Source organism: Pan troglodytes, chromosome 22 (genome assembly GCF_028858775.2).
Source record: "Pan troglodytes isolate AG18354 chromosome 22, NHGRI_mPanTro3-v2.0_pri, whole genome shotgun sequence".
Taxonomy (NCBI): Eukaryota; Metazoa; Chordata; class Mammalia; order Primates; family Hominidae; genus Pan; species Pan troglodytes.
Genome location: NC_072420.2, coordinates 46,313,739 through 46,338,888, shown reverse-complemented (window position 1 = coordinate 46,338,888; position 25,150 = coordinate 46,313,739). Strand labels below are relative to the sequence as shown.

At 37.9% G+C, this 25,150-nt stretch overlaps 1 protein-coding gene across 45 annotated transcripts in view; it reads right to left on the bottom strand.

The window, feature by feature from the left end:
* Positions 1–25,150, bottom strand: part of PCBP3 (poly(rC) binding protein 3) — a 309,972-nt gene that overhangs the window by 278,573 nt on the left and 6,249 nt on the right. For 26 of the 45 annotated variants that reach the window (XM_063803571.1, XM_063803584.1, XM_024352390.2 and 23 more), the window contains exon 2: positions 7,001–7,079. The exons of 7 other annotated variants lie outside the window; for them this stretch is intronic. The gene's annotated coding sequence lies outside the window, so the exon portion shown is untranslated. Of the gene's footprint in view, positions 1–6,920; positions 7,080–25,150 lie in introns of those variants that run through there. 12 more of the 45 variants (XR_010154492.1, XM_054675260.1, XM_054675261.2 and 9 more) reach the window with 2 other exon arrangements.

Below are 25,150 nucleotides of genomic sequence, written 5' to 3'. Positions count from 1 at the left end.
ATGTACTCACAGGTCAAAATTTAATAAAATTTATCATTCCTACGACTTCATCAAGAACATTCTTAAATGGTGTTGGCTTTTTGTATGCAAGTGGGTGGCAGTGAAGAGTATGATGACTGTCAGTAGAGTTTGGTGCCATGGTCTTGATTTGTGTCAAAGCACCTGCCATTGCTTTTACACCATCAGTGCAAATGTCCACACAGTGAAAAAGGAAAGAATGGCTCCATATCATTATGAAAACCGTTTTGACCTTATGAGCCCCCTGAAAGGTTTCCAGGGAGCCCGAGACTCCACAAATCACAGGAGATTTTACAGGCTTACTGTGGTTGCTATGGCATAAAAAAAGAGGTGAAAAAAGAGGGTTTGAGCCCCAGCTCTGCTTTCACTGGCACTGCAATACGCCTAGTGCCCCCAGCCCTGAGCCAACCAGGAGTAAGAACCACCATGATTGCTCATCAGCTATTACTGCCCTCAGTGGGTCACATTTTTATCCTCTGTTCAGCAGGAAGTTATAAGCTCCCTTCCGGCTTCATAGTCCAATCTGGTTCTTTGCCTAATGTAGACCACAAATAAGAGCATTTGGACCTTGCCTGTGGGTTCCCTTGGTGGTACCTGCCTGTCTGTAGGGACATGTTCACTTAAATAAGATCTATCCCTGCATCAAGGACACCAAGCAGACGGGCCCAGCCCAGGACCTCAGCTGCCCAAGAGGTAGAGGGCTCTGCCTCCCCATCGTGTGTGCTCACTGAACTGACCTCCACCCCACTGCCCCCACACACTCACTTTTGGAAATGACAGAAGGAAGACCAGGGTCAAAGTCTCCTCAGTAAGTCCTGCAAAGCACAGGACCTCGCCTCAACTATGCTCTGTTCTTCAGGTGGGAAAGTTTCTTAGGACCTTACCACAGAACTCTGGACAACAGAGGCACTCCACAGGCTCCAGGGCATCCCTATCAGCTCAGGAGAACCTGTGTCCTGAAGATGCGGTGGCATCCAGAGCAAGAGAAATAGAAATGGTGGGTGCTAGGTGGGGGCATGTCCAAGAGAAAGAGGCCCCTGTGGATATCCAACTGAGCCAGGGAAGGGGGAAGTCATGTGGGGCTGGATCCCTGTTCCAGGAGCCGGGGAGAAGAGCCAGTCCCAGCATGGGTCACAGACCACTATGGGAATCTACGGATCACATCTCATTCCAGTGCCCTCATATAAAAGCAAGCTACTACACCTTCTCTCAATATCAGCCTCCACACTAATCATATGAATAATACATGGCTTATCTTTGAAAAAGACTATTAAACCAAAACTTTCAGTTTCCTAAGTGGACCTAGAGAAGTATGGCTACCTCAAGTTTATCAATTTTTTAGTAAGCAACATAACCCACTTCATTATTATTTGTTTAATTAATTAGATAATTAATGAAGTATCCTGTGAAAGGGCCATATATGCAAAGCAATCCTCAAATACCAAAGGAGCCAAGAAACCAAAGAAGGAGGCAGAGAAATCCAGTTTGTTGGTATTGGGTGATTTACTGGAGAATGTACAGACAGAATCATGGTCTTGGGCAGGTGCAAACAGGTAGATCTCTGCACAAACCCCCAGACATAGAGTTTATATCTCGGAACGAAAGTATAGTGCTCTGGAAGATATGTGTAGGATGCTACAGTCATCACAGCCTATGATCTCGGCAACAACAAGGGGTGTTTGGAAGAAAACTTACAATGAATTGGTCTTCCTACATAAAGAGTAACAACATCAACTAAACACTGTGGAGGTATTATCGGCTCAGGGTTAGTCAGAAGTTACATGGCGGATTTACATTTAAAATAAAGTCACTCTTGGGTCTTGTCTTGACTCAAGTCAAGATAATTCAGTGAAAGACATTACTGAGAAACATGGTTCCATTACAAAATCTCATTATCTTCAAAATTCCATAAAAACTCAAACCAGCAGTCTAGCACCCTAAGTATTATAGTGATTATTAACTGGGTTATACCACAGATAACTGTAAATTGGACTCTCTGTGTCACCATTTTGGATTGTTTCTTTTTTGCTTAAGGATAATTATAAATAGAGCTCAGAACTCTATAGAAGAGCACCCAACTAAGTAAAACTCATAGAGAGACATGCTCACTGGACCTCTCCTCTCTCAATGCTGTAAGTTTCCAAGGCTGGTTTGGGTACCTTATAGTAGAAACACATGGCCTTGGAGGATGAACTTAGTGTGCTAAATAAATCATTTACCTTCCGAAAGTACTTCAGGATGAAATAATAATGTCTTCTCTACCCAGAGAGCTTCACTCTTGAATGTGTTTGCACATCAGTCATCTCATGTTGCTTCCACAAGGGCCCCAGGAGAAGCTCAGGCCAGGTATTCACTTCTGCCTGTCTTCAAAGCAGAAAAAGATTCAAAGCAAGAAGGCCCAGGCACTTCTTGTAGGATACTACAGAGAGAGAGGGATGAGTCTGGGAGTTGTCCACATCACTGCAACTTAAATACAAAACTCTTCTCTTCATCAAAAATGTTTATCTTTATATCTCATTTTATTCAAAAAAACTGAAGTGTCTTATTTTTTCTTCTTGTAAGAAATCAGAAAAGGTTTGATTTTCCAGTGTTAATACAGTTAAAAACAAAAAAGATGAACTGCCATACCACACCTTTGTGACGTCTGCTTAGAAAACTGCCACAAATGTACAGCTTCATTTCCAAACAGTGGAGAGGCGGAGGGAAGTAGAAAATGGGTCATATAATTCCCAAAGAAAGAGTCTAATCAGAAATTTTCTTCTTTCAAATTATCTATTATTAAATACATATTTCAACAGAAATAAATTAACACAGAATTGGGCTCCTTGAAGAGGGTGACACCATAATAAAAACTGCTGTCAGACAGCTGGTAATGAGAAGACCTATTTTATACAGTGCATGTCATTTGGTGAAACCGTTTACCCTTGATCACCTGAAGGCAGATAATGCACACACCCAGCCTCCAGCTCAGGGGGAAGAGAAAAAGGAATGCCAACTGTCTAGTCGTGACTGTTACCCATTTTGCTCAGTTGAGCATCACAGAAAGACACGGGCTTAGGCAAAAACTAGCTGGCTTCAGAGAGACAGGAAAGCGTCTAGAGACAGTCCAGAAATATGGGCCTCACAATCCGGGAAAAGCTATCCCTCTGCTCCCCAAGAGTAAGATATGCGACTGAACATGTTCTGAGCAGCAAAGACCCATTAAGACTCCACAATGAAGAGAGGGCTAAACTGTACACACAGGTGAGATTACAGGTGTGTCTCCACCCACACCCATGCCTATTGTATTATGTTAAGCCTCAAGATACCCTGGGTAGGGAGAGACACATGCATAAGAAAGCAAAAATATGAAGTAGCTGGAAGACTAGAAAAGAACTTTGGCTATAGTTACTGGCATATGAAACTACCAGACGCAAATAGATCAGAAGCTACTAGAATTGGGGAGAAACTGCATTGCCAAAGAAACATGAGCCTAAAACAGTCAGTGACTGTCAAAACAACCCCAGGCCTCCAAACTTCCACAAGCAGAAAGCAGGCTGTGGGATCTTGCAGCCCCTAACCCCTAAGAAAGATGTTCTCCCTATTTTAGTCCATTTTCTGTTGCTTATAACAGAATACCAAAAACTCAGTAATTTATAAGGAAAAGGAATTTACTTCTTACAGTTATAGAAGCTGAGAAGTCTAAGGTCAAGGAGGAGAATCTAGTGAGGATCTTCTTGCTGGTGGGGACTCTGCAGAGTCCTGAGGTGGTGCAGGGCATCACACAATAAGGGGCTGAGTGTGCTAGCTCAGGTCTCTCTTCCTCTTTTTATAAAGTCACCAATTCCACTCCCCTGATAACACATTAATCCATTAATCCATTAACCCATGAATAGATTAATCCACTCATAAGGGAACAGCCCTCAAGATCCAATCACATCTTAAGATTAAACTTCAACATGAGTTTTGGAGGGGACAAATATTCAAACCATAGCACTCCCAAGGCCTAGCCAGATGGAGGGACAGAGAAAGGAGGCCTGGAGGACAACAGACCAGTTTCTCCTGCCCCCACTCCCAGAATAGAAGGTGAAAGAATCAGACACGCCACACTGACCATGATGAATGAAGACAAAAACAAGATTGTGTCAAAATCCCTCTCCCCACTGACATAAGTGATGACTGTTTCTTTACCAATCACAGCTTTAACCTCACTCCAGTCTAACCTCCTTGTAGATAAGATTTACAGACACTCATCAAAAAATTGTCCCCACTTACTGATACCATCCCACTTTCTTGAACCCTCCCCCAAATCACCTAACCAAAGCCCAAATCCTGTAACAGGTTCTTTCTAACGCCCTCTTACCACAACACCCCATGGTTCCCAGGTGAGTGTCTAGTGGCCTTTGCTTAGAAAACATTGATAGATGCCTTCATAATACTTGCCCATGGGATGTTGCTCTAACTGTGGACCAAGAACTGATGTTTATCTTCCATTCTCCCCTTCCAAAATGGAAGTTTTAAAAATTGCAATTGGCTTGGTTTGGCTCCACTATTGTACAGTGTGAACAGCAGACAACCTGTGTGTCAGTTCAGTCATCAAACGACAAGAGCGACAACTGGATTTGATAAAGACCACACAATGCTAGAAATCCATCCTTTGTGCAAGACACAGTAACTGGGGCAACTCTGGATTGTGTCCCTGGAGAGATGAGTGCATGACAGTCGTGAAAGAAGGGTGTGCCAAGGCGAAGGACTGAGGCAGATAACTAACTGTTCATAAAGAACTGTGCTCCCCTTTCCCAGGATAGCATTGAAACTGGGAAGCAACTGTCAACCAGAAACAACACACTGCGATTTCATGCCTGCATCTAGATAGAACCCCATAACTGGATCTTGCCAGTGGAAAGTATGAAGAGATACAGATCATGGTCCTCGTCACTTTTGGGCCAACATGGCTGAGAAGCATGTGTGCCTTCTCCATGTGTGCTCTCTCATCTGCCAGCTGGACTGACAGGAAGCTGGGCCTAGAGGATAAGGATGCCACCTCCGTAGCAGATGGCATGACCACCCACTGTGAGGAGCTGGGCCGAATCACCACACAGAGGAAACCTGATCACTGATGAGGTACATCCACAGTGAAATGTTACATGAGCAAGAAGTAAATTTTACCATGTAAGGCCCTGAAATTTGTGGGATTGAAAGTTAACCAAAATATCCAAAAATTGGGGGTAAGAGATACAGAGTAAAAGCATGAATCAGATACTGAGAAACCGCCCCTCAATTTGCACTGGAACCACAAAGGGCTAACCCCTCAAGGTAAAGAATAAGTCCTCAGAAGCAAGTCAGCCCTCCCAAGCACTGAGCCTTTGTTCTACTCATCCGGTTGTCCTTAAGACTACACTGGATTAAGTTTGCTCCTTTAAGAACCTTAGCAGTACCTGATGAAAACCTCTCTAAAAACAATAATCATCCCAAATTATTTCAAATTATTCCTCAAAATATTCTGCAAATACAAATGTCTAGTAGCCTAAAAGAATTAGTGACCCATTGAGGAAGAAAGAGTAGAAATCACAGAAAACAAAAACATATCTACAAAGACAAGAAGTTGGAATTACCCAACATAGACTATTTTAACAACTACACTTGTATAATAACAAAAACCCAAACAACCCAATTAAAAATCTGGCAAATGACCTGAATAGACATTTCTCTCAATAACACATACTACTGGGCAATAAGCACAAGAAAAAATGGTCAACATTACTAATCATTAGAGAAAAGCAAATCAAAACTACAAAGAGATATCACCTCATACCCATTAGAATAGCTATTATCAAAATAATAATAAGTGTTGGTTAGGATGTGGAGAAGCTGGAACCCTTGTGCATTGCTGGTAGAAATGTAAAATGCTGGAGCTGCTATGAAAACAATACAGTCATTCCTCAAAAAGTTAAGAAAAGTATTAGCATATGATCTAGTAATTCCATTTCTAGGTATAGGCACAAATTAAGTAAAAGCAAGGGACTCAAATATTTGTATACCCAAGTTCATGGCAGCATTATTCACTATAGCCAAAAGGTAGATGCAACCCAAGTGTCCATCAAAGAATGAATAAACAAAATGTGATATATATATATACACATATATATATATATACACACACACACAATGGAATATTATTCAGTCTTAAAAAGGGAAGAAATTCCAACACATGCTACAACATGGATGAACCCTGAAGACAGTACGCTACATTAAATAAGCCAGTCACAAAAGGAAAAATATTTATGACTTCACTTATATGAAGTATCTATAGTAGTCAAATTCATAGAAACAGAAAGTAGAATGGTAGTTGCCAGGGGTTTGGGAAAGGGAGTTATTGTTTAATGTGTAAAGAGTTTCAGTTTTGCAAGATGAAAAGAGTATTGGAGATGGATGGTTGCACAACAACATGAATGTACTTAATGTCACAGAATTGTACACATAAAATGTACTCTTTAAAATGGCAAATTTTATGTTATGTATGTTTAACTAAAATTTTAAAACTATAGTTGCTATAGTTAAAAACAGAAACAATAAATTAGAAGCTACAAAAAGTAACAGTTTCAATTTTTTTTAATCTAAAACTGAAAAGTTATAAAGTCATGAATGGGTTTTAAAGCAGATTGAGTGCTGCTGAAGAAAGAATTGGTGAACTGGAAACTAGGTCAAAATAAAATAAAATATTCAAAGTAAAGTGGAGTGGCCAAAATCCAGAAATATAAGAGAGAGCATGAGAATATATGGTGAGAAATCTAACACAAATTTAATCAGAGTCCCAGAAAGAAAGAAAAGAGATGATGCAGAAGCAATAGCTGAAGAAAATGGCAGTGAATTTTCCAGACTTATGAAAGACATCATGTCATAGATACAAGAAGCCAACATACCTCAGGCAGGGATGCATGGAACTTAGTGAAACCACAGAAACCTAAGGATAATTGGAAAATCCTTTATGGCAATAGATTACCTCCAGAGGATAGCAGTTACATTTACTTCAGAGCAGGAACAAGAAAAGCCAGATGCTGTGGAAATATATCTCCAATGTGCTGAAAAAAAATAATGCCAACATTAAATTCAATATACGGAAACAAAATCTTTTAAGAATAACATGAGAGTGTGATATCAGTGAAAATAGCAAAGTAAGAACTTCCAAAAATCCCTTCTTTCCCAAAAGCAATTTTTAAATGCCAAAAATTGGCCAAATCAACTTTTTTTTAGAAATCTAGAAATTTAACCAAAGGCTTGCCACAATCTGGAGAACATTTCTTAAAGAAAAATGGTTAAATATCCTAAGAACATAAATTTTGTAACATTTTAACCTGCCCTATTCCCATCCCCCCACCCCCAACCCTACCCCAGCTCTATAGTAGTCTTGAAAACCAACCACCTACAATCAGAGTGAAAACCAACAGCCTGGCAGCAACAGAAGAGGACAAAACAGAGTTAGAGCTCCTTCAAAGTCTTATTATTTGTTATGGCTAACAGGTTCCACTTGCAAGGTTACATTTATTTGACCTGACACGGAGCTCACTGAAAAGTATTTTCCTTAGAGGTATCTGTCAAAACAAAGACAATTGTTTAATTTTGTGACTACCTGAGACAGTGGACAACATGTGGAACAAATAATATATTAACTCAAAAGCTTAAAAGGAAAATCTGGGGAATGAGATGCCCACAGGGTATTAAAAACTGTATATTTCTGGAAATCTAGAAGGCCATGGTGCATACATAGAGCTATGCACCTACTCAAGGTTGTGTGAATGCCCAGAAAAGAAACTGGAGTGCCCTGAGATAGCCCTAAGCTCTCACACTGAGCTGACATTGAGACTCTGCACAATCAGAAAATGAAGGCTAAGGCACTTATAAACTGGTAGTTTACATACATGGGGTCTCTTGGGAAAGTCTATGAGACTTACTGATTCCAGGCATTTAAGGAAACGTCTGTCCAATTATTAGCTGACCACTAAGCTATTCAAGTACAGAGTCAGTGAAGATACATGACAAAGAATACAGACTTTACAGAGTTAGTTCAGGAAAGTCACTACATAAACAAATGAACAGAAACTACTATAACAAGCAGCAGCAACAACAACAACAACAACAAAAATGGAAGAAAGGAGAATCAGATTTCCAGAGTTGCCACATTATATTATTTAAAACATAAAGTTTTCAAAAAAGTACTATGACACATACAAAGAAAGAGGAAAATATGGCCCATACACAGGGAAAGAAAAAGCAATCAATAGAAACTGTTCCCAAGGAAGCACCAGTGTTGGACTTTACATAACCTATTTTAAACATATTTGAATAACTAAAGGAAGCCATGTCTAAAGGATTAAAGAATGGCAGTGTTGTTTCACCAAGCAGATATCAATAAAGAAACAAATTATAAAAATAAACCAAATAAAAATTCTGGAGTTAAAAAATATGATAATTGAAATAGCAAATTCATTAGAGTGGTTCAACATCATATTTGAACAGGCAGGAGAATCAGTAAGCTTGATGATAGATCAACTGAGATTAACCAATCTAAGGAACAGAAAGTAAAGAAGTTAAAAAAAAAATGAACTGAAACTCAGAGCCCTGTGGGAAACCACCAAGAATACCAACAGATGGCCAACCATGGTGGCTTACACCTGTAATCCCAACATTTTGGGAGGCTGAGGTGGAAGGATGGCTTAAGGTTGGGAGTTCAAGACCAGCCTGGGCAACATAGTGAGAACTCATCTCTACAAAAATGGAATGAATGAATAAATGAATGAATGAGAGAAAGAAAGAAAAAGGGAAGGGAAGGGAAGGGGGAAAGAAAGAAAAAGAAAGAACAAACAGATGCATAATGAAACTCTCAGAAGGAGAGAAAATAAAGGGGTACAAAGAATATATGAAAGGATTATAATTGAAAACCTCCCAGATCTGATGGAAAAAATTATACATTCAATAACCTCAATAAGCTTCAAGGATAAACTCAAAGACATCCACACCTAAATATATTATAATCAAACTATCAAAAGACAAAGAATTGCGAAAGCAGCAAGAGAGTAACTCATTAAAAAGGGATTCTCAAATCACTTGAACCCGGAAGGCATAGGTTGCAGTGAGCTGAGATCGCGCTATTACACACCAGTCTGGAGACAGAGCAAGACCCCATCTAAAAAAAAAAAAAATTCTCAATAAGAACAATAGTGGATTTCTCACCAGAAACCACAGAAACTAGAAGGCTGTAGGATAACATATGCAAAATCATGAAAGAAAAAGACTGTCAAACAAGAATTCTATATCCAGAAAAATTATTCTGCAAAAACAAAGGAGAAATTAAGACACTCTCAAATAAAAGCTGAGAGAATATGTCACTAGAAAACCTACCTAACAAGAAACAGTAAAAGGAGTCCTTCAGGCTTAAATTAAAGGACACTAGATAGTACAGAAAATCCAGGTGAATGAATAAACAGCACCAGTAAAGATATAACTATAATGGTAAATATAAAAGACAGTATAAATGTAACTTCTGTTTGTAACCCTTTCCTCCTACTCGATTTAAAAGATAACTACATACCATCGATGAACAGAAATAGTATTATTTCCTCTTTTCCAAAATGGATGCCTTTTATTTCTTTCTCTTACCTGACTGCTCTGGCTAGGACTTCCAGTATTATGATGAATAAGGGTGGTGAAAATGGACATCCTTGTTTTGTTCCAATTCTTAGAGGGAATGCTTTAGGCGTTTCCTCATTCAGAATGATGTTGGCTGTGGGTCTTTCAAAAACGGTTTGAATTATTTTGAGGTATGTTCCTTCTATGCCTGGTTTATTGAGGATTTTTTCATGAAAAGATGAATTTTATTAAATGCTTTTTCTGCATCTATTGAGATAATCATATGGCTTTTGTTTTTAATTCTGTTTATGTGGTAAATCACATTTAATGATTTACATATGTTGAACCATCCTTGCATCCCTGGAACAAAATCCACTTAATTGTGGTGTATTATCTTTTTGATATGTTGTTGGATTTCGATTGCTAGTATTTTGTTGGGGATTTCTGCATGTATTTTCATCAATGATATTGGTCTCTAGAGTTTTCTTTTTCATTGTATCCTTGCCTGGCTTTGGTTTTGGGGTAATACTAGCTTCACAGAATGAGTTAGGGAGAAGGCCCTCCTCCTCAATTTTTTGGAATAGTTTCAGTAGGATTAGTACCGGTTCTTCTTTACACATCTGGTAGAATTCAGCTGTGATTCCATTTGGTCCTGGGCTTTGTTTTATTGGGAGAATTTTTGTTACTGATTCAATCTCGCTACTTGTTATTGGTCTGTTCAGGATTTCTACTAATTTCTTCCTGGTTCAATCTTGGAAGGTCGTATGTTTGGATATGATCTTGTACCTAGAAAGCCCTAAAGACTCTTATAAATGATTCCTGGATTTGATAAATGAATTCAGTAGAGTTTCGGGATACAAAATTAACTAACAAAAATCAGTAGCACTTCTTTTTTTTTAAAGGTGGGATCTCACTCTGTGACATAGGCCGGGGTGCAATGGTGTGATCAAGGCTCACTGTAGCCTCAAACTCCTGAGCTCAAGTGATTCTCCCACCTCAGCCCCCCAAGGAGCTAGGACTACAGGCATGTACCACCATGCCTGTCTAATTTTTTATTTTTATTTTTTTGTAGATATGGGGTCTCATCATGTTACCCAGGGCAGTCTTGAACTCCTGGCCTCAAGTGATCCTCCTGCCTTGGCCTCCCAAAATGCTGGAATTATAGGCATGAACCACTGTACCCCAGCAGTAGTATTTCTAAACACCAATAACAATCAAGCTGAAAACCAAATAAAGAACTCAATTTCATTTGTGATAGCTACAAAAAAATAATAAAATACCTAGGAATACATTTAACCATGAAGGTGAAAGATTTCTACAAGGACAACTGCAAAATGCTGATGAAAGAAACTGTAGATGACACAACCATATGAAAAACATCCTATGCTCATGAATTGGAAAAATCAGTATCATAAAATGAACATACTGCCCAAAGCAATCCACAGATTCAATGCAATTCCTATCAGAACACTAATGTCATTTTTCATAGAGTTAGGGAAAACAATCATACAATTCATATGGAACCAAAAAGAGCCCAAATAACCAAATCAAAAAGAACAAGGCTAGAGGCATCACATTACCTGACTTCAAATTATACTACAAGGCTACAGTAACCAAAAGAGAATGGTACTGGTATTAAAAGAGACACATAGATCAATGGGGACAGAATAGAAAATCAGAAATAAAGCCACACACCAACAGAAAACTGATCTTTGAAAAGTTAACAAAACACTGGGGAAAAACACTCTATTCAATAAATGATGCTAGGAAAACTGGATAGCCATATGCAGAAGAAAACTAGACCCTTATCTCTCACCATATACAAAAATTAACTCAAGATGGATTAAAAACTTAAATGTAAGACCTAAAACTATAAAAATTCCAGAAAACCTAGGAAAGATGTAGGGACCAGCCCCACAGGGTTGGTGGGTTTTCCTCCCTGCACACAGAGATGAGAGATGGCAGAAATAAAGACACAAGACAAAGAGATAACAGAAAAAACAGCTGGGCCCGGGGGACCACTACCACCAAGACGTGGACACCAGTAGTGGCCCCGAATGCCAGGCTGCGCTGTTATTTATTGGATACAAGACAAGGGGGCAGGGTAAGGAGTGTGAGCCATCTCCAATGATAGGTAAGGTCACGTGGGTCACGTGTTCACTGGACAGGGGGCCCTTCCCTGTTTGGCAGCCAAGGCGGAGAGAGAGAGAGAGAGGAGACAGCTTACACCATTATTTCTGCATATCAGAGACTTTTAGTACTTTCACTAATTTTGCTACTGTTGTCAGAAGGCAGAGCCAGGTGTACAGGATGGAACATGAAAGCGGACCAGGAGTGTGACAGCTGAAGCACAGTATCACAGGGAGACGGTTAGGCCTCCAGATAACTGTGGGCAGGCCTGACTGATGTCAGGCCCTCCACAAGAGGTGGTGTAGTAGAGTCTTTTCTAAACTCCCCCAGGGAAAGGGAGACTCCCTTTCCCGGTCTGCTAAGTAGCGGGTGCTTTTCCTTGGCACTGACGCTACCACTAAACCACAGTCCACTTGGCAACAGACACTGCCGTTACCGCTAGACCAAGGAGCCCTCTAATGGCCCTGTCCAGGTGTGACAGAGGGCTCACACTCTTGTCTTCTGGTCACTTCTCACTATGTCCCTTCAGCTCCTATCTCTGTATGGCCCGGTTTTTTCTAGGTTATGATTGTAGAGCGGGCATTATTATAATATTTGAATAAAGAGTAATTACTACAAACTAATGATTAGTGATACTTACATATAATCATATCTATGATCTATATCTAGTATAACTCTTGTTATTTTATATATTTTATTATACTGGAACAGCTCGTGCCCTCAGTCTCTTGCCTCAGCACCTGGGTGGCTTGCCGCCCACAGAAAAACTCTTCTGGACATTGGCCTAGGCAAATAATTCATGACTAAGACCTCAAAAGCAAATGCAGGCCAGGCACAGTGGCTCACACCTGTAATCCCGACACTCTGGAAGGCTGAAGGCAGGCAGATTGCTTGAGCCCAGGAGCTCAGGACCAGCCTAAGCAATATGGTGAAACCCCATCTCTACAAAAAAAAAAAAAAAAAAAAAAAACTTAGGTATATTGGCACATACCTGTAGTCCCAACTACTTGAGAGGCTGAGACAGGAGGATCGCTTGAGCCTGGGAGGCAGAGGCTGCAGTGAACCGAGATCAACAATAACAAAAATAGACAAATGGGACTTAATAATAACTTAAAAGTGTCTACACAGCAAAAATAATCATCAACAGAGTGAAGAGACAACCTGCAGAATGGGAGAAATATCTGCAAACTATACATCCAACAAAAGACTAATATCCAGGATCTACAAGAAACTCAAACAACTCAACAAGAAAAAAAAATAACCCCATTAAAAGTGAGCAAACATGAACAGGCATTTTTCAAAAGATATACAAATGGCCAAAAAACATTTGAAAAAGTGCTCAACATCACTAATCACCAGAGAAATGCAAATTAAAACAACAATGAGATATCATCTTACAACACTCAGAATGGCTATTATTAAAAAGTCAAAAAATGACAGATGTTGGCAAGTATGCAGAGAAAAGGAACACAAATGTAAATTAGTACAATCTCTATGGAAAACAGTGTGGAGATTTCTCAAAGAACTAAAAATAGAAATAGAACTACCATTTGATCTGGCAATCCCACTACTGGCTATCTACCCAAAGGAAAAGAAATCACTGTATCAAAAAGATGCTTGTACTCGTATGTTATTACAGCACTATTCATGATAGAAAGATATGGAACCAACCTAAGTATCCATCTACAGCTGACTGGATAAAGAAAATGTAGTATACATATACCAAAAAATACTACTAAGCCACATAAAAAAATGAAATCATGTCCTTTGCAGCAACATGGATAGAAATGGAGGCCATTATCTTAAGTGAAATAATTCAGAAAGTCAAATACCATATATTCTCACTTACGAGAGAATATGGGAGCTAAGTAATATATACACATGGACACACAGAATGTAATAATAGACACCAGATATTTGGAAAGGTGGGAGGGTGAGAGGGGGTGGGGAATGAGAAATTACCTAATGGTTAAAATGTACACTATTCGGGTGATGCTTATACTAAAAGCCTAGACTTCACCAGCATGCAATATATGCATGTAATAAAACTGTACTTGTTCCCTCTAAATCTATTTTTAAATTGAAAAATAAAAATTATTAAAAACAAAACTGTAACAAGTACAGATAACTGTAAAAGCCAGTAATTACAAATCTGTGTTGAAGTGCACAGAATGTACAAGATATATATATATATTTTTTTTTGAGATGGAGTTTTCCTTTGTCTCCCAGGCTGTAGAGCAATGGTGCAATCTCAGCTCACTGCAACCTCTGCCTCCTGGGTTCAAGCAATTCTCCTGTCTCAGCCTCCCTAGTAGCTGCAATTACAGGCATGCGCCACCACGCCCGGCTAATTTTTGTTATTTTTTAGTAAAGACGGGGTTTCACCATGTTGGCCAGGCTGGTCTCGAACTCCTGACCTCAAGTGATCTGTCCGCGTCGGCCTCCCAAAGTGTTGGGCTTACAGGCGTGAGCCACCATGCCCAGCAAGATGTACTTTGTATGACAATAACAGCACAAAGGAAGAAGGAGGGAATGGAGATATACAGAAGCAAAGTTTCTGTATACTAGTGAAATTAGACTGGTACTAATCCAAACTAAACTGTTATAAATTGCCAGTAGTAAGACCCCAAGTAACCCCTAAGAAAATAAAAAATAGTAAAATAAATGATAAGGGAAATAAAACAGTACACTAGAAAATATCTATTTAACACAAAGTCAGTAATGGAGTAATAGAAAATTCAAAAAGACATTGCATAGAGAAAAGAAGAAGCAAAATGGCTGGCATAAATTTCACCTTGTCAAAATTGCATTAAATGTAAATGGATTAAACATTCCAATATAAGCACAGAAATTGTCTAAATGGATTTTTTAATGATTCAATTATATGTAGTATACAAGAAAGACACTTAAATACAATGAACAAATAGGTTAAAAGCATGGAAAAATATATACAATGCAAACAGTAACCAAAGGAGAGCTTGAATGGCTATATTAACATCAGAAAAAAACGGTCTTTAATACAAAAATTGTTATTACAGACAAAGAATATTTTATAACTATAAAAAGGTCAATTCATCAAGAAGCTCTAACAATTATATACATATATATACATATATATATGTGTGTGTGTATACATATAAAATAAAGCCCCAGAATGCATGAAACAAAAAATTAAGAGAAAAAAGGGAGAATCAGACAGTTCAACAGTAACAGTTGGAAACTTCAAAAGTCCGTTTTCAATACAGGATGGAATGCAAGACAGAAAATCAGAAAGAAAACAAAAGATTTAAACAATACTAATAAACTAATTAGACCTAGCAGACATTTATAGAATTCTCCATTCAAAAAGCAGAAAACACATTATTCTCAAATACACATGGAACATTCTCTAGAATAGACCAGGTGTTAGCCAAGAAAATAAGTCCCAAAATTTTAAAGGATTGAAATAATATAAAATATGTTCCCCAACCACAAGGGAAAAAAATGGAAATCAGTAACAGATAAAAATTTAAGAAATTCAAAAGTGTGTGGAAATTTAACAATACACTGCTAAATAACCAAAGAGTCAAGGGAGAAACCACAAGTGAAATTAGAAAATACTTTGAGATCATTAAAAATGAGGCCAGGCACAGTGGCTCACGCCTGTAATCCCAGCACTTTGGGAGGCCATAGCGGGAGGACTGCTTGAGCCCAGGAGTTCGAGACCAGTCTGAGCAACATGACAAGACACTGTGTCTCACAAAAAATTAAAAAATTAGCCAGGTGTAGGGGAATGCACCTATAGTCCCACCTACTCAGGAGGATGAGGTGGGAAGATCGTTTGAGCTCAGGAGACTCAAAGTTGAGGCTGCAGTGAGTTGTGATGGCACCAATGCACTTTAGCCTGGGTGTCAGACCAAGGCCCTGTCTCAAAAAAAAAAAAAAAAGGAAAGTAAAAGAAAGCACAACATATCAAAACTTATGAAAGGCAGTGAAAGCAGTTCTTACAAAATTATAGCTGTAAACACCTATGTTAAAAGAGAAATATCTCAAATCAATAACCTAACGTTCTACCTTAAGAAATTAGAAAAAGAGCCAACTAAACCTTTGCAAGCAGAAGAAAGAAAAAAACAAATATTCGAGCAAAAATGAAACAGAAAATAGAAAAACAACAATGAAACCAAAGTTTTTTTTTTAAAAAAAGACCAATGAAACTGACAAACTTTTATCTAGAATGACCAAGAAAAAAAGAGGGAAGACTCAATTTACTAAAATCAGAAAGAAAACTACCAACCTTACAGAAATAAAAGGACTATAAAGAAATATTATGAACAACTGATGGCCAATAAATTAGATAACCTAGGTGAAATTCACAAATTCCTAGAAAGACAGAAACTATCAAAACTTAAAAAATAGTACATTTAAAAAAACCTAAAACAAGTAAAGATATTCAGTATTTTAAAAATTTCCCACAAGGAAAAATTAGAAACAGATGGCTTCACTATTAAATTCTATCAAACATTTAAAGAATGAACACCAATCCTTCACAAGGAGAAACGGACACTTGCCAACTCATTCTATAAGGCCAGTATTACCCTAATACCAAAACCAGACAAAGAGATCACAAGAAAACTATAGATTAACATGTCTTAAGAATACAAACTTAAAAATCCTTAACAAGGCTGGGTGTGGCGGCTCATGTCTGTAATCCCAGCATTTTGGGATGCCAGGGCAGGCAGAGCACTTGAGGTCAGGAGTTCAAGACCAGCCTGGCCAACATGGTAAGACCCTGTCTCAACTAAAAAGTCAAAAATTAGCCATGCACGGTGGCACGCACCTGTCATCCCAGCTACTCAGGAGGCTGAGGCAGGAAAGTCGCTTGACTCCAGGAGGCAGAGGCTGCAGTGAGCTGAGATCGCACCTCTGCACTCCAGCCTGGGTGACAAAGTGAGACTCCATCTCAAAAAATCCTCAATAAAACACTTGCAAAACCGAATCCACCAATATATAAAAAGGATTACATGCCATGACAAGTGGGACTTATCTAGGGAATTCAAAGTTGGCTCAACATACAAAACTGAATCAATGTAATACATGACATTAATATAATAAAGGACAAAAATAACAGTATAGATGCAGGAAAAGCATCTGACAACATTCAACACGCTTTCATGATAATAACACTCAACAAAATAGGGATAGAAGGGAAATTCCTCAACCTAATTAAGGGCATCTATAAAAATTCACAGCTACCTATACTTACTGGTGAGAGGCTAAAAGCTTTCCCCCTAAGATAAGGAACAAACAATGATGTCCACCCTTGCCACAACAATTAAACATTGTGTTAAAGCTTATAACCAGGGCAATTACATGAGAAAAATTTTAAAAAGCCATGCAGATTAGAAGCAAAGAATTAAAAGTATCTATATCTGCAGATGATATAATCTTGCATATAAAAAATCCTCAGGAATCCACTAAAAAACTATTATAGCTACTAAATCCTATGCTCATGGATTGGAAAACTTAATATTGTTAACCTGACAATACTCCCCGAATTATCTACAGATTCAATTAATCCCCATCAAAATTCTACCTGCCTTTTTTTTTTTTCCAGAAAGTGACAAACCAAACCTAAAAATCATATGAAAATGCAAGGGACCAGGAATAACCAAAATAAATAAAAAGACCAAAGTTGAAGGACTCACACTTTCCAATCTTAAAACTTACTACAAAGCTACAATAATCAAGACTGTGTGCTGCTGGCATAGAGAGAGACATATAGGTCCATGGAATAGAGTTGAGAGTTCAGAAATAAACCCATATTTTATGGTCAACTGAGTTTTGACAAAAGTGCTAAGGCCATTCAATAGGTAGTCTTTTGAACAAATGGTACTAGGACTAGACAGCCACAGGCAGAAGAACGAAGTTAAACTCCTCCTTCATACCATAGACAAAAATTAACTCAAAACGCACCAAAGACCTAAATTTCAGAGCTAAAACTATAAAACCCTTAGAATAAAATGGAGGTGTAAATCTTTGTGACCTAGGATTAAGCAATGTCTTAAATATGACAAAGCACAAGCAACAAAAGAAAAAAATAGATAAATGCAGTATTACCAAAATAAAAATCATTTGCGCATCAAAGGATACTATCAAGAAAATGAGGCTGGGCACGGTAGTTCACACCTGTAATCCCAGCACTTTGGGAGGCCGAGGCAGGTGGATCACGAGGTCAGGAGAGCGAGACCATCCTGGCTAACACGGTGAAACCCTGTCTCTACTAAAAATACAAAAAATTAGCCAGGCGCAGTGGCGGGCGCCTGTAGTCCCAGCTACTCGGGAGGCTGAGGCAGGAGAATGGCATGAACCTGGGAGGCAGAGCTTGCAGTGAGCCAAGGTTGTGCCACTGCACTCTAGCCTAGGCGACAGAGCAAAACTCTGTCTCAAGAAAGAAAGAAAAGAAAATGAAAAGACTACTCACAGTTGGAGGGAAAATATTTGCAAATAATATACCTGATAAGGGACTAACATACAGAATATATAAAGAACACTTACAACTCAGCGATAAAAAGACAATCCAGTTTTTAAATGGGCAAAGGATTTATTTATTTTTGTTTTTGTTTTCAGCTATTTTTTTTTAATTTATTATACTTTAAGTTCTGGAATACATGTGCAGAACATGCAGGTTTGTTACACAGGTATACACATGCCACGGTGGTTTGCTGCACCCATCAACCCGTCATCTACATTAGGTAGTTCTTCTAATGCTATCCCTCCCCTAGGCCCCCACCACCAACAGGCCCTGGTGTATGATGTTCCCCTCTCTGTGTCCATGTGTTCTCATTGTTCAACTCCCACTTATGAGTGAGAACATGCGGTGTTTGGTTTTCTGTTCTTGTGTTAGTTTGCTGAGAATGATGGTTTCCAGCTTCATCCATGTCCCTGCAAAGGATATGAACTCATCCTTTTTTATGGCTGCATAGTATTCCATGGTGTATATGTGCCACATTTTCTTTATCCAGTCTATCACTGATGGGCATTTGGGTGGGTTCCAAGTCTTTGCTATCGTGAACAATGCTGTGATAAACATATGCATGCATGTGTATTTACAGTAGAATGATTTATAATCCTTTGGGTATATACCCAGTAATGGGATTGCTGGGTCAAATGGTATTTCTGGTTCTAGATCCTTGAGAAATCGCCACACTGTCTTCCACAATGGTTGAACTAATTTATACTCCCACCAAAAGTGTAAAAGCTTTCCTATTTCTCCACATCCTCTCCAGCATCTGTTGTTTCCTGACTTTTTAAGGATTGCCATTCAAACTGGTGTGAGATGATATCTCATTGTGGTTTTCACTTGCATTTCTCTAATGACCAGTTATGATGAGCATTTTTTCATGTGTCTGTTGGCTGCATAAATGTCTTCTTCTGTTCATATGCCTTGCCCACTTTTTGATGGGTTTTTTTTTCTTGTAAATTTGTTTAAGTACTTTGTAGGCTCTGGATATTAGACCTTTGTCAGATGGATAGATTGTAAAGATGTTCTCCCATTCTGTAGGTTGCCTGTTCACTCTGATGATAGTTTCTTTTGCTGTGCAGAAGCTCTTTAGTTTAATTAGATCCCATTTGTTAATTTTGGCTTCTGTTGCCATTGCTTTTGGTGTTTTAGTCATGAAGTCTTGGGCAAAGGATTTAAATAGCCATTTCTCCAAAGAAAAAACAAAAATGGCCAATAAGCAGTACATAAAAAGGGCTGAATACCATCAGTCACTACAGAAATGCTAATTTATACCACAATATCTACTACTTCCCACCCACTACATGGCTATAATCAAAAAACTGGAAAATAACAAGTGTTTGAGAGAATGTGCAGAAATTGGAACCCTCATAAATTACTGATGGGAATATAAAATGGTGCAGCATTTTACATTCCAAATTGTTTGGAATTTTACATTGCCAAATTGTTTCCTGAAGATGTTGCAGCATCTTCAGGAAACAATTTGGCAGTTATTCAAAAAGTTAAACAGAGTTACTGTATGACTCAGCAATTCTAGTGTAAACCAAGACAAGTGAAAACATATATTCATATGAAAACTCGTACTACTGTTCATAGCATGTTGTTCATAACAGCCAAAAAACAACCGAAATGTCTATCTACTGATGAATGGATAAACAAAATGCCATATATCGATACAACTGAATATTAGTCAGCCACAAAAAGGAATGAAATACTGATACATACTACAACATGGATAAAGCTTGAAAATGTTATGCAAAGTGAAAGAAGCCAGACACAAAAGGCCACATACTATATAATTCCACTCATATGAAATTTCCATAATGGGCAAATTCTTAGAGATGAAAACTAAATTCACAGTTGTCAGGGCCTTTGGGGAGGAAGAAACAGGTAGTTACTGTGTATGAGGTTTCTTTTCAAAGTGAAGAAAATGTTCTGGAATTATGTAGTAATGACAGTTGCATGACCTTGAAAATACATCAAAAAACACTCAATTGTAAACTTTAAAAGGGTGAATTTTATAGTGTGTGAATTATATCCCACAAAACGTTTAAGTAAATTGAAACAATTTGTTAAAAGATGAAATAAAAATATTTTTAGATTAAAAAATATGTAATGTTGGCCAGGCACGGTGGCTCACGCCTATAATCCCAGCACTTTGGGAGGCCAAGGTGGGCAGATCACGAGGTCAAGAGATTGAGACCATCCTAGCCAACATCGTGAAATCCCGTCTCTACTAAAAATACAAAAATTAGCTGGGCGTGGTGGCGTGCACCTGTAGTCCCAGCTACTGGGAAGGCTGAGGCAGGAGAATCACTCGAACCTGGGAGGTGGAGGCTGCAGTGAGCTGAGATCGCGTCACTGCACTCCAGCCTGGCAACAGAGCAAGACTCCGTCTCAAAAAAAAAAAAAAAAAAATGCAATGTCTACATCAGCTGACCTGCAATAAAGGAATTTCTAAAGAGGGCCCTTTGGGCAGAAATGAAATCATCCCAGAATAAGTCAGAAATGCCAGGGAGCAATGAAGAGCAAAGAAAAGACAAGTATCTGAATAAATCTAAATGAACACTAACTGTTAATATTACTGTTAATACAATACTGTTAATGTTACCAGTAACAATACTATTAATACCAATATTGTTAATATAATACCGTTAATATTAATTTATTTCACTGAATTTTAAAAGAATATAAAGAATTAAAGTGCATAATAATAAGCACATATGAATCTGGAGGGGGGTCATAGAGTTCAAGTCTTCTAAGAAACTATGATTTGTCTAGGAGAAAGATAAAGGTATAACTACATTATCTGGATAAGTTAGTAACAATTTACACAATAACCACTAAAAGAACAAAAAATAGGACATAATCTCCAATCTACTGGAGAAGGTGGAAAAATGGAATGATTTTTTCAAAAAATCACATTATCAGATTAAAATAATGCAAGAAAAGAGAGAAAAATAAACACAGAAAATGTAGGACAAGACAAATACATAATAGAATCGTAAATTTAAACCCAAATAGATCAGTAATTACATTTAATGTAAATGAACTGTTCCAATTAAAAGACAAAGACTGCCAGATTGAATGAAAAAAAAATCTAACTATACTCTTTGCAAGAGACATACCTAAAGCATAAAACTATAGTAAGGTTGAGAATAAGATAAAAAACAAAGATAGTATGTAAATATGAGCCTAAAACATCTAGCATGGCTATGTTAATATTAACATCAGACATACCGTATCATAAAGTCAAATATTAATTACTAGATATAAAGAGAACCAGTCATAATAATTAAAGTCTCCATTCATCAGGAAGACCTAATAGTTTTAAATCTGTGTGGCCCTGACAACACAGTCTCAAAAATTTATACATAAAAACTGGCAGAACTGCTAGAAAAAATAAGACAAATCCATAATCATAATGAAATTGTGTAATTATCTCAGTAATGAATATAACAACCAAAAAAAACTAGTAAGAAAGCAGATGTAACATGCTTACCAACTCAGCTAAACAGAATATTTAGTATAGTACATTGAACCCAATTATTTCCAGGCACATAGGAATATCTGAGAAAACTTACATACCATATTCTGGGCTACAAGGCAAATCAGCATATTTCAAAGGATTAAAATCATAGAAAGCAGGATCTTTGGGCAATATAATTTTGCTGAAGAATAATAAAACAAGAAAATATGCATATATTTAGAAACGTTTAAACGTTCTTCTAAATTACCTAGGAATCCAAGAAAAAACCATAATGGAAATTAGAAAGCATAACAAACAATAATGAAAATGCCTTAAATCAAACTTTGTATGATGTAGTTGAGGCATTGTTTACAAGAAAATATATCACTTTAAACACACATATTAGAAAAAAAGGAAAAGCTGCAAATTAATAAATTAAGCATTCATCTCAGATTAGAAAAGAGAACAGCTATAAGAAAGGAAAATTACAAGCCAATTTCACTCACAGGCACAAATGCAAAAACTCCAAACAAAATATTAGTCATCAGGGCGGGCGTGGTGGCTCACACCTATAATCCCAGCACTGTGGGAGGCCGAGGCGGGCGGATCACCTGAGGTCAGGAGTTTGAGACCAGCCTGGCCAACATGGTGAAACCCCATCTCTACTAAAAAATACAAAAATTAGCCAGGCGTGGTGGAACGTGCCTGTAATCCCAGCTACTCTGGAGCCTGAGGCATGAAGAACTGCTTGAACCCGGAAAGAGGAGGTTGCAGTGAGCCAAGATCATGCCACTGCACTCCAACCTGGGCAACAAAGCAAGACTCCATCTCAAAAAAAAAAAAAAAAAAAAAAGCCATCAGAATCCAGTCACATATTTTAAGAATAAGCTGGCATGATCAAGTTATGTTTAAATAGTAGTCATCTGTGGGTAGTAGAATTATCAAGATTTTTATTCCGCTTTTTATGCTAATCTTTCCTTTAGAAATTTTCTACACAAACATCCATTACTTTAGGGACCAGGAAAAATATTTTTGAATTAATCATTAATATTCTGATCTCTCATCTTTTTGAGATCAACTAATTAATAAATGGCAAGAAGAAAAGAACAAGGGCTGGCTCAGAACAGCCATTCTGTCTGAATAATATAAGGATACAAGGCTTTATTTGTCTCAGTGTCTCTACTGGGTTGACTGAGAACAAAGAAAGGGTGAATAGGAGTAGAAAAGGATTTACAAAGATAGGAATGTGATAATAGCAATTTGTAGGCTTTTCCCCAAACATTAAAGGAGCGATCTCATACACAAATGCGTCTATAAATAGAATCCATATTGCACTTTAATGAATAATTTAAAACCACTCTGCAAACAGGGTTAAGAAAACAGGAACCTAGATGCTCAAAAATCAATAGTTCTGTCCTATCCCAACCTGGTGAGTTACAGAAACAGATGTCTAAGTCTTACATTATTTTTTAGAAATGTTGGAAAATAGATGGTTAGGTAGAAAAAGACTTAAAAACATTTACAACCTTTGAGCTAATAGTTCTACCTTTAGAAATTTAGAAGCAATCAGTGATACGCACAATGATTTTTGTATAGGATATTTTTCAAAGCATTATTTATCATGATGAGTATTTTAAAGCAACATAAATGTCTAGCTATAGGGAAATGGTTCAATAAACTGGGACACTCTTTGGAATAGTATGCAGCCATTTGAAATCATATTTTAGAAGAACACAATATGAGACAAGGAAATGCTCATGATCTAGTAAAAGGAAAAATATTGGTTCAAAAAACATACTTTGGAATGAATCCCAACTTTAGGATATGCATATCATACATAAATACAAGTAGGAAAAAACACTGAATATCCTTTTGTGCTAAGATTAAGGACAATGTTGATCTTCTACTTTATAATTTTCTGTTTCTTCCAATTTTTCTACACAAAACATTTGTATTACTTTTATAAATAGAAAAAACGTTGTATAAAAGAAAATAAATAATAAGCTGGTTACCTTAAATAGAGTCGAACACCCTTCATCAACCCAAATCCACTTCTAAGGGGAGGTCAGTAGAGATCAGTACATCAGTTTTCTATTGCCACATAACAAGCTATCACAAATTTAACACCTTAAACCAATATGTATTTAATATCTCACAGTTTCTGTGAGTCAGGAATTTAAGCAGGCTTAACTGGGTCCTCTGCTTAGGGTCTCACAAAGCTGCATTCAAAGTGTTAGCCAGGCTGTGTTCTCACCTGAAGCCTTCACGGGAAGAATCTGTTTCCACGCTCACTCAAGATTATTGACAAAATTTGTTTCCTTGTGCTATTGGACTGAGTGCCCCCTGCTTCCAGGATGAGGAAGATTCTACCACCCTGCCCCATCTGAAATTAGGTATGGCCAGAATGACTCCTTCTGGCCAATGAAATGTGAGCAGAATGGACTAGCGACCCTTCCAAAGTGATTAATTGCTACTGCAAGTGTCTCCATATTTAAAAAGGTCCAGATCCAGACCATTTAAGAATCGATTTTGCCAAATTTCCAGGAAACAAAAATTCCTCCCTTTCCAAAACTATGACATTTGGGAGGCCAAGATGGGAGAATTTCTTGAGCCCAGGAGTTGAAGACCAGCCTGGGCAACATAGCAAGACCCCTATTCTACAAAAAGAAAATTTAAAAATTATCTGAGCATGGTGGTTTGTGCCTATAATCCCAGCTAATCAAGAAGTTAAGGCAAGAAGATCACTCGAGTCCAGGAGTTCAAGGCTGCAGTAGGATATGATAGCACCACTACACTCTAGCCTGGGTGACAGAGAGAGTCCCTGTCTCTAAAAAAAAGAAAGAAATTATTACAAAGATGATGAAGTATCATGTTGATACCAAATCTGAATAAGGGCGATACAAGAAAAGATTATCACTGGTCAACACCTCTTATGAATATATATGCCAAAATCCCAAATATTTGCATATTGGGTCCAATAATTTAGGCTGGAGTGCAGAGGCATGATCACAGTTCATTGCAGCTTCAACCTCCCAGCCTTAAGTGATCCTTCAACCTCAGTCCCCCAAGTAGCTAGGACTACAGATGCATGCCACCATGCCCGGCTAATTTTTTTCTTTGGTTTTTTTTTTTGTAAAAATGGGGTCTCACTATATTTCCCAGTCTGGTTTTGAACTCCTGCACTCAAATGATCCTCCAGCCTCAGCGTCTCAGTGTTGGGATTACAAGTGTGAGCCACCACACCTGGCCTGGTAATATTTTTTAACGTAGTACATCACAGTTTCTCCTAGGAAATCAATGATGGCTTAAATCAAAAGAATAAAATATCTCATCTCAATCACTATTTTTAAAAAAAGCGTAAAATTATCTAAATAAGTATACTGTATAGAAAACCATTTGAGAAAATTCAAAATCTATTCATGATTTTT